General features: G+C 35.2%; 2 pseudogenes; one reads left to right on the forward strand and one right to left on the reverse strand.

The window, feature by feature from the left end:
• The first annotated feature begins 554 nt into the window (after window positions 1–554).
• LOC120135607 lies at window positions 555–2,618 on the forward strand (annotated as a pseudogene).
• Window positions 2,619–3,748: 1,130 nt separating this feature from the next.
• Window positions 3,749–9,297, reverse strand: LOC120135608 (annotated as a pseudogene).
• Window positions 9,298–10,070: the final 773 nt, after the last annotated feature.

Genomic DNA, 10,070 nt, shown 5'->3' on the forward strand with positions numbered 1-10,070 from the left:
AAGAAGTAAGGATATAATGACACATGTAAATCAATAGATTAGATGAATATGATTAGGTGATAGTGAATTTGGTTTTGGTAGGTCACATTGATATACTAAAAGTAGTATCAATAAGTTATTACTTATCGAATAATGTTAGACAATCGAGGTTCTTCCTCCGGAGACATCTGACCCTTTATGTCTTTCGAAGTTTCTCAAGCGTCAGAGATTTAGAGATGCTTCTGGATCTCTCGGAGATCCTTAGGTATAAAATTAATATGCAAAGGGCCTTTTTGGCAGAAGTATAACAAAGTTCGAATATTAAAATTACTGCTGTAAAAATATTAACCAATTACTTGAAATGTAAGAATGGCTTGTTTGAATGTCAAGAGCTATCCCATTGGTGGATTGGAAAAGTCATTATACGAAGACAATCACCACTTGGAAATGTATGGTTGTTATATCAACATGACCTACAGCTACAACATTATAATAGACATATATCATCTTCATATCGTACCACTTCAATAATAATAATAAAAAAAACACAGGAGATTCTCCAAGACGACAAAGAAATGGAGAAGCAAGTGTTGTTGAGCTCCAAATACCCTTCATGGATGCTGATTTCTGTGCTCCTCAACCTGTTGCTAATCACCAACACTTTTGTGGGCAGCGAATGGGCGTCGCTCCTCCTGAGTTGGAGCTCCAGAGCGGCGGCCGAAGCCGAAGCAGTGGCGGAAATAGGCTGTTCGGGGCACAGAAGAGCTTACTTGGACGTCTTGCAGGGTGATGGAAATGAAGCGGTTTGTTAATGCAATACGTGTTACAGGGGGGCTAACTGCTCTGAGTTTATATTTTGTTCATTTTTCCCTTTCTCTAATTGCAAAATAAAATATTAGTTACTTTAAAATTATATTGAAGTACTAAAAATTAAATTTAGCTTCAACTAAAATTAAATATTTTAAATTTTATTATATATCAATTTCATGAAATTGTTTTTATATAAGATTGATTAGTTATCCTTTTTAGAAGGCTTAAATAGAAAGCAAAGAAGAAATGAATTCATTCAAAGTTAATATTATATATATATATATATATATATATATTAAAATTTCAGTTTAAGATACTTAACATGCATTTGCATTAAAAGAATAATTATCGAATAAAAAAATATTTAAATTATCATCCATTCCAGAGCAGGTTTAGGCACTGTAATAATAGAACTGGATTGTAGTCTTCATTGCCAATATTTGCTTAAATATTGACAAACTCTGATATGCAGCGGGGATCCATTGTTTCTGCAACCAGTTTGGATGCAGCATTCAACCAGCAGTGCACTGGTAGTATCAGGGTGGCATCGAATGAGCTAGAACTACAATGACAACACTTGGATCTGGTCGCAACTCGAAAGCCTCATCCGCAAACTACACGCATTCGTCAGTAAAGCGGTCACTCGAAACAGATACATTGTTTTCGGTACCGGTTCGACCCAAATCCTTAATGCGGCAGCTTACGCATTGTCTCTAAAAAACACCTCATCGCAGTCACTAACACAAGTCGTCGCTTCCGTCCCATACTACTCGGTTTGTTCCTGACCCCGCACCTATATGGTACTTCCCACTCGTGTCTGTTATTATCGTCATCACTGATTTGCATCCCAACTGATTTGCGACTGCTCTACAAACAACGAGTGGAATATTTCGATCCGGAAAAATTCGAGTTTGAAGGAGATGATTATACAAGGAGGAATATATCAACAAATGTGATTGAGTTTGTGACTTCAACTAATAACCCTGATGGACAATTGAACAAAGGGATTGTTGATGACCCTAATGTCAAAACAATCTATGACCGTGCTTATTACTGGCCTCATTTTACACCAATTCCAGCTCCTGCAGATGAAGATTTCATGGTATTTACACTTTCGAAACTTACAGGTCATGCCGGCAGCCGATTCGGGTAAATATTTAGCTCCAATGTGTGTAATAGAATAGCATAATGGAATGATGCAATCATCATATTTATTGTGTTCTACACAGGTGGGCAATTATAAAGGATGAAACTGTGTTCAACTGAATGGTGACACACATACAACTCAATTCCCTTGGTGTTTCCAGAGACACTCAGTTAAGAGCTTTTAAGCTTTTGAAAGCAGTCCTAGAAGAAGGAACCGAAATATTAGACTTCGGATATCGGACGATGAAGACAAGATGGGAAAGACTGGTCGCGACCTTATCCTTGTCGAGCCGCTTCTCTCTTCAGAAATTTAATCCTCAATAATGCATTTTTTACAGTAAAATCCGAGACTTTTCGCCAGGTACTTTATGATTATTAGCAATCATATAGAATAGAATGGCTTTTAACTTTATGATTATGGCAGCTTATGCATGGGTAAAATGTGAGAGAGCAGATAAAGATTGTCATGCAGTGCTCAAGGCAGCTAATATCATTGGTCGTCCAGCAAATGTGTTTGGTTCGAAAGATCGGTATGTTCGACTATGTGAAGGATGAGATCAACATTTGTTGATCAGAAGCTTCAATCACTTCCATGTATGATTGCTTGTTAGGGAGAAGTCATGCAGCCCATTGACCTTTGTTGCTGTTAAAGAGAGGGAAAGGGTTAATGTCAATTAACCTTTTAGACCTGTATTCTTTAAGGAACAATCTTGTCTATTGAACTTCTATACATAATTGTGTGAACTATTTATGATAAATACGATAATAAATAGACACAAAGTAAAAAAAAAAACACCCCTAACTTTGATTAAATAATCATATTGACTCATTTTTTTATTTTTTTAATATTTTGACATTCAACGTATTTTAGAGGGAAAAATATTCAATATTTGACTACATAGTAATTTTAGCCCTTATTATATTCTTTTAGCATTTTAGCCCTCAACGTCTCATTGAAGATAAAAAGATTCCTATTTTTTTTTGAAGCATTAACCATTTGTTTAGGGGCGGATCCAAGTCTAGGCCTACCTAGGCCATGGCCCCCTCATGCGTAAAAAAGGTAAATTACGTATTTAATCACTCATAAATTATTTACTTTCTATTTTGGTCATATAACTATTATTTATTTTAAATCACATTTAATTTATGTTTTGGTCACTCATCTTTAAAAATTTAACGGTGATGTTGATGTGTTATCATAAGATAGTGTCATATCATGATTTAAAAATAATTAAAAAAATGTCATGTTAACATCATTAAATTTTTAAACGGTGAGTGATCAAAATAGAACCAAAATGTAAGGTTACCTATGATTTTGAAAAAATAATAGTTGAGTGACCAAAACATAAATTAAGTAATAGACAGGTGACCAAATAGTTAGTTTATCCTAAATAAAAACATGCATGGATTATGTTAGATAAAATTATATTGATCTATTTAATATTTGTACTAGATTAATCCTATATATAATTGTTATTACATTTTAAATTTAAAAATACTAGATATAAATTATTTTAGATAAAAAAATTTATCATGTTTATATTGGCCCAGTCTATAATTTTTTTTGCATTTGTTGACAAACAGTTTTCATTCATAGAGAGACCTTTTTGCCTGAAAATGAAGCGTTAGGTGATTAAAATGCTATTAAAAAAAAGCATAAGGGTCAAAATGACTATTTAGTTAAACATTATAGGTATTATTTGACATTATACCTAATGAATATGACTTGAAATCCTTTGATTCTTCTCTTCAACAAAGCTTCAATCCAAGGGTCCTATAGACCAAAAAAGTGCTCTAAGAGGATGATAAAGAACAAAAGTTCAAGTGTGAAGTTAATTGCTAGGAAAGGTGAAATGATTCAGGGTTAGAAACATACAAGAAGCTAACAGTACAGTGGTTTTTATCAAAGAAAAGGCCGACAAGGCTTCCATTGTTTCACAGCTTCACTCAGGGAATTCGGGACCATAGCCGACCATGACGTCAAATCCGGCAAAGGTCCTGTTAGGGCAAGATAATTTAGTCCTTGGCTTTCAGGCAATTTCTTCCAGTTCACCTACATCAAAAAGAAAATTAAATCTAAGATTTCTTCCATCTAATGGATAATATCAAACAGATATCCAACAACCAAAATAAAATAAAATAAAATAGCATGACTGTGAGCTTCATGTTTGCCTGTTTCAACAAGTTTTCACTAAATATACATAGTTAAATTAGATATTTCATATCAATTAAAGATCCTTCGGGTTAACTTCATCATTTGTCCACTAAATATACAGAGTTAAATAAGTTTATTTCTTGATTCCGTTTGTACTTTCTTTGTTGTTTTCCCTCCAGGCCCATGTGCTAATCCAAATATTCAAGGACTGCTTATCAAGTATGTTTTTTTCCTGATAACTTATCAAGTATGTTAAATAACAGAAAAGAAGCAAAAAAACAAGCATAATCTAGATAATCCAGTTGACTCTACAATTTCATTCTTTTTGAACTTATTCAACCATTTAATAAAATATTCTTGAGAACAGCATCATCTCCCATTCTCACTAAATAAAATAAAATAAATAAATGACAAACATATGTCCACAAAAACAAAAACAGAGAAACAAACAACATACTTGTCCAGGAAATGCTTCAGCCAATGCCTTGATGGTAGAATTTTGTATCCAAATTTCATCATCAGATTGATGGTGTACTTTTCCATCTATGGATGATTCACTTACCCCACCACAATTAACCATAAATCGACCATTGGGCATCAATCTATCCCTTAGTTTCAACCATATTTCGACCTGACAAAGGAAATTATAAAAGCATGTTGCAAACTGTCAAATATGGACATGAAACATGTAGCAAACAAGTCAATACTGTTTGTCTATCAAATGATGATCTTATATAGGCCTCAGTCATCAATTCATTTGGCCAGCTCCCTGGAGTTATACCGCATTTTGCATGGTTCATTCTTTGCCAATAATTTAATCCATCTTCTTTTGCGTGGGTTTATCTTATGACATTTAGCATTTTTTTATTTCCTAAGTTCATCATTTTGGGTTGTCATTATCATCAACTGATTCTAATTAATTTCTGAAGACATCCTTATCATCTAAGACAAATGAAGTCCAGTACATTTGAAAAGTTTGTGGAACTTATGTGAATGAACTTTTTCAATAAAAACTTGCCAAGAGAGATTTCTCTCTCAAAAGGACTCAACTTTTTGATATTTCTTATAGTATTTTTGTGAGTCTATCTTCCTCCAAAGGAGAGTCTTCTGAGAAACGAGCAGTAAGAGTGATGGTAGGAGCTAATAAGGAAAAAAAGGATCATAACACCTACTGAGATATGAACCCTAAAAAGAAGTGACCAAATCAGGAACAACTCAATCTGTCGGACTGGGAAATGGTACAGGAAAGTTGGACACTTGGACTTCCTATAACACATAGATCATGGTCTTTATTTGATGTTGTGGCTGATTTAGGACAATATATAAGCATGAATAAATAGAATTAATTCTTCTATCATGTTTCTTCACATTTGAGTTTCAGAGCTGTACAGGTTCCTTATATATGAAGTGCCGGAAATTTTGGTAACATCTTGGTTTGCTAAAAATTTACTAGTTTTTGAGTCTAAAAGTCTGGTTTTATGTTTTGCTTATGCTAGCATATTTTCAATTTATAACTTAATATTGCTCTAAGTCAGTTTGTTAGCTCTCTGCTTGACAAGTCCTTGCTCAACTATAACTGGAAGATGTCTGTACATATATGAGAGCTCGTCTTAAAGAAAATGAAACTAGTCTGATGGTTGATGAAGCAATGGACCTTAGATGTCAAATAAAGGATCCAAGCATAAGCTTAGTGATTTCTTCACCTGCTATTCTAATTTTGTACTCATCACAAAAAATCCTATAGAAGAATGAAACCTAATGCAAATTTTCCACAAATAGCGCTCACAGTACTAGAACTATAGCCCTTTATCCCTTATTTTGTGCACTCAGCCTCAGAACTATCATAACTCTATACAAGCCCCACCCTTTTTCTAACTAAATCTATAAAATAAAATCTCTAATATGTTTCATCATTGCGACATGGTACATACCTCTTGCAAGTGCGACAGAACCTTTCCATCAGAGAACAAGTCAATGACGATGCCTGAATGTTAATTGTTACAAGTTAGAAACAAAGGAGTGCCAAGCCAGGATCACGCTTTAACTGAAATGTAGATGCTAATGGCATATGAACCAAAAGCCAGAAAATAATAGCCTTTTTGAGACATCATAAAAAAACTTAATCAACTCAATCTCCAGCAGTTTTTTCTGGGAGATATACAGGAGTCAATGAAGGTAGTGTGTGAAACAAGATAATATATCCAGGGGGAAGTGTGTGTGTTTATGATCTTAGAAAGTCAGCTAAACATATTTATCATAAACTAAAACTGAAATCTCACCAGCATAGCCTGAAGGATGATGCTGTTCAGGTGAAAAGACATCACCAATGTGAACTTGAAGCCCACCACCACTTCATTACACCTCTCAGATTGGAAGCCCAAATATTCTCTTGCTTTATCAATTAACTATTGAACAAAAATAAAATAATCACCATCTTTCAATAAAGGAATCCATTGAGAGTGTGATCTTCATTGATTTAAATATTGAAACCATTAAAAGACGGTTCGTAAGCATAATAAAATGCCACCTCTACTAAATTCTTTAAGTGGTATGCAACTATATGCATAAGATAAACAGATTCCTATTTTAAGTGAGTCAAAATAATGATGAGAAATTCAGCTACCTGTGATCAAGTTTTTTAATAACTTATATCCCAATTTACATTAATAATTTTAGACTGTGACTACCTAGTGTATAATTTTAGACAAATATGGGTACGCAGGTCCAACCCTCCAATATATGAAAAACCGTAGAAGGTCCACATTGTACATACCGAAAGCCACACTAAATCTGAATCCATGTAACACAAGTTCTATGAGGTTCATCAAGGAAAATAAGTAAACCTGTAAAAACTTGACTTTGATGCATTCAGAGTTCAAATGTTAAAAAATAAGAAAATAATTAAAGTAAATAGACTTTCTGCTTTTCTTTCCTTTTCTTTTTAAGAAACGACCAGATACACTAAAGGAAGTTACTGATTTGCTGTGGTTTAACCAAGGGCATCTCTTCAAGAAACAAAAGCTGCATTTATAGAACCTTTTCCCATTTGTTTTCTTCCCTTGTACTGCACATACTAATCCTATAATGACGGGTGCAAAATTCACCGCCAGTTAGAGGTGTCATGAGAGAGATGAGACTTAACTTTTATCCATGCTGATGAGTGTATCGTTTTGCTAAACACAAGATACCGATAGAAATTTCATTAGAACCTAAACTTTAAAACATCAATCTTCTCACTCTCTTTCTATATAGCAATATTAGAAAACTAGTCCTTGTATTAGAGTGTAAAAGCATCGCATGGTCTAACCTAGTTACCTTTCAAATAGGGAACAAAATCAACAATAATATTGAAACTTTATGAAACCAAAGTTAGCGAAACTCTTGCATACAGTTTTTATTCCTCTAAAAATGATCAAATCCTATCAGATATAGGCCCCATTTGAAATGATGGTGAGATCACAGTGGTGAAGGTTGGATTGACGGCCCAGTGGTTAGATGAAAACCAATGATGAGTTCAAAATGTGATTGGGAAAACCCAACAGAGGCCGTAAGATGAAATGTGGCGACATGAGAAATCACTCTAGGAATATTAAGATAAATTCAGTACACTAAATATAATCTTAGGAAGTAATAAATTTGAGATTTACTTTTCATAAAAAGTTAGGTTTATATGACCTAGTTATAGTTTGAGGACATGAATTCGATAAGAGAAACTGAGACTGAATGCAGAGTAGTAAGCACAAGAAAAGAGAATAACCCCATAAAATGCCTCTTGAAAGTCACTTACCAAATCCCGCAAAAAGAGTGATATTGAAAGAAATCAAAGCAACTACTAATTGGCATCAGCATGATATGGAATGGAGAGATATAAACACCCTTAATTCATAGAAATGCATTATGCATCTTGAAATAATATTTTCCCATAAATCTTGTACACATTATTAGATAGTAAGTTTCTTAGGCTAAGAGTTATTGAAATTCTAAGTAATGGACTTTAATTAACAGCACTCCTATGTCAAATTAGCACAAAACCCCAACATATTATGGTCAATTAGAAGACAAAGGCTTACCACTGAGAATCAACAATATTATTATATTGTAATTGTGCATAGGAAAGGAAAATCATGAGTCAAAAACACGTTATACGGCCAAACAATTATAGTGATACTAAATTGGACGATGTTACCATGCACTTGCCAACATAAGTTTATCCTTACTGTTTCATCAATCTCCCAACCTTCAAGCCGCAATGAAGGCCACCTCAAGCATCAGATGTGCAGCGTTCCAGCACCCTACAATAATATAGCTTCGCAAACAAATTCACTAATTTCGAATTAGCAAGAACAAAACTGCAGGTCAGAATCAGATAAAAGATGAAATGTGTTACCAATCCGTAGATTGCGATGGGACCTTCAGGAACAATGGATGGCAAACTAGCGAATTCGTCCTAAAATTGGGAAAGAGAAAAAGAGAGTTAAAACAGTCCACACAAATTGATGGCACATGGAAAGTGGAAACGTGGTATAGAAACATCTTATCTGACACTAATCAATTTGATCAGGCTAGTAGACCATTACAATCAAACTGAACAGGTTTATAGGGTTCCAAAACAAAAACAGAACATGTTTAAACTGATTAGCAGGATTTAAATAGCGGTCCGATAACGGTATAACAGTTGCTATATAATGGTAGCAGGAAACCACTATTGTCGAAAGTAGCGGTGTGAAGCGGATTCACACCAATAGCAACACGGATGCAATTTAGCGGGTAATGGTCAATTACCACAATAGGACAGCTATTCTCATTATTGTTCCATTGCTTCGTCCTGCTATTCCCACGATAAACGCAATTTAAATCCCTGCTGATTACATGTGGAAAAAACATGAAAGAACAAAAGAAGACATACCCAATATGCTCCAGTCCATTTCTCATCACCCTTTTGTAGAATGCTATGGATTTATCTGCATTGGTGCATTCGGATTTGGAATGAATCAGTCACTGTATAATACAATAATGACTCGAGTGGTAGATAAATGTTGTAAGAAAAGAAAGAAAGAAAGAAAGCGTACGAGTGGAATCGAGTAGAAGCACCCTGAATCAGCAGTGTCGACGATGAGAATGTCATTGTATGCAGTCTTGACGGACGTCAGCACTTGAAAGGTTTCTTCTTTCTTCTGGTGGCAATTCGTCTCGTTTTGGATAAGCATTGGGGGCGTTTCTTCATGTTGAGTTGTTAAGTCAATTTGGTACAACGAAAAGCAGGTGAAGAGCGTGGTTTAAAGGGTGTGAGAATAGGAGTGGGAGTCGGAGCCGGAGGGAGAAGAAACCCGGGGGAGGGAGATTGAGCGGTGCGATTGCTGATTGTGTGAACGGAACTGAAAAGCAAAACATTGTGAAGATATGATAAAGTATTAGGAGAGGGACAAATGGCAAATGGCTGCACACTACCGCCCCCGCTAAACGCACCTCGTTTCTATACCGTTCCATTCGCCTCTCTTTGTTTTTTATTTATGAGAAAATCGCCTCAGTGATCAAAAATGCCTTATAATATACGATTTTAATCAACTTTTTTGGATTTGCCAAAATGACCAACAAAATCGCAATGCGAAACAAAAATCGCAACGCGATTTAAAAAATCGCAATGTTGAAAAGAAAATCGCAATGTTGAAAAGAAAATCGCAACGGTCAAAAGAAAATCGCAACGCGATCTTCCAAGAATCGCAATGCGATTGAGAAAATCGCAACGCGATTGAGAAAATCGCAACGCGATTCCAAGAATCGCAAAACGGCAAAAGAAATCTCAAAAGCAGTAGAGCTGTTCGTATTGCATTTGTTTCTTAAGAATTTTCTCTAAAAGATAGTATCCGCGGACGTGTTGAAGACACGTATGACCACGACCACGACCACGACCACGACCCGACGAGACGGCGGCGGCGGCGGAGCGCGAGAGTCCCCCTTGTTCTCTTTCACTCACAAGGAA

This window comes from Hibiscus syriacus, unplaced genomic scaffold (genome assembly GCF_006381635.1).
Source record: "Hibiscus syriacus cultivar Baekdansim isolate YM2019G1 unplaced genomic scaffold, ASM638163v2 tig00110610_pilon, whole genome shotgun sequence".
Taxonomy (NCBI): domain Eukaryota; kingdom Viridiplantae; phylum Streptophyta; class Magnoliopsida; order Malvales; family Malvaceae; genus Hibiscus; species Hibiscus syriacus.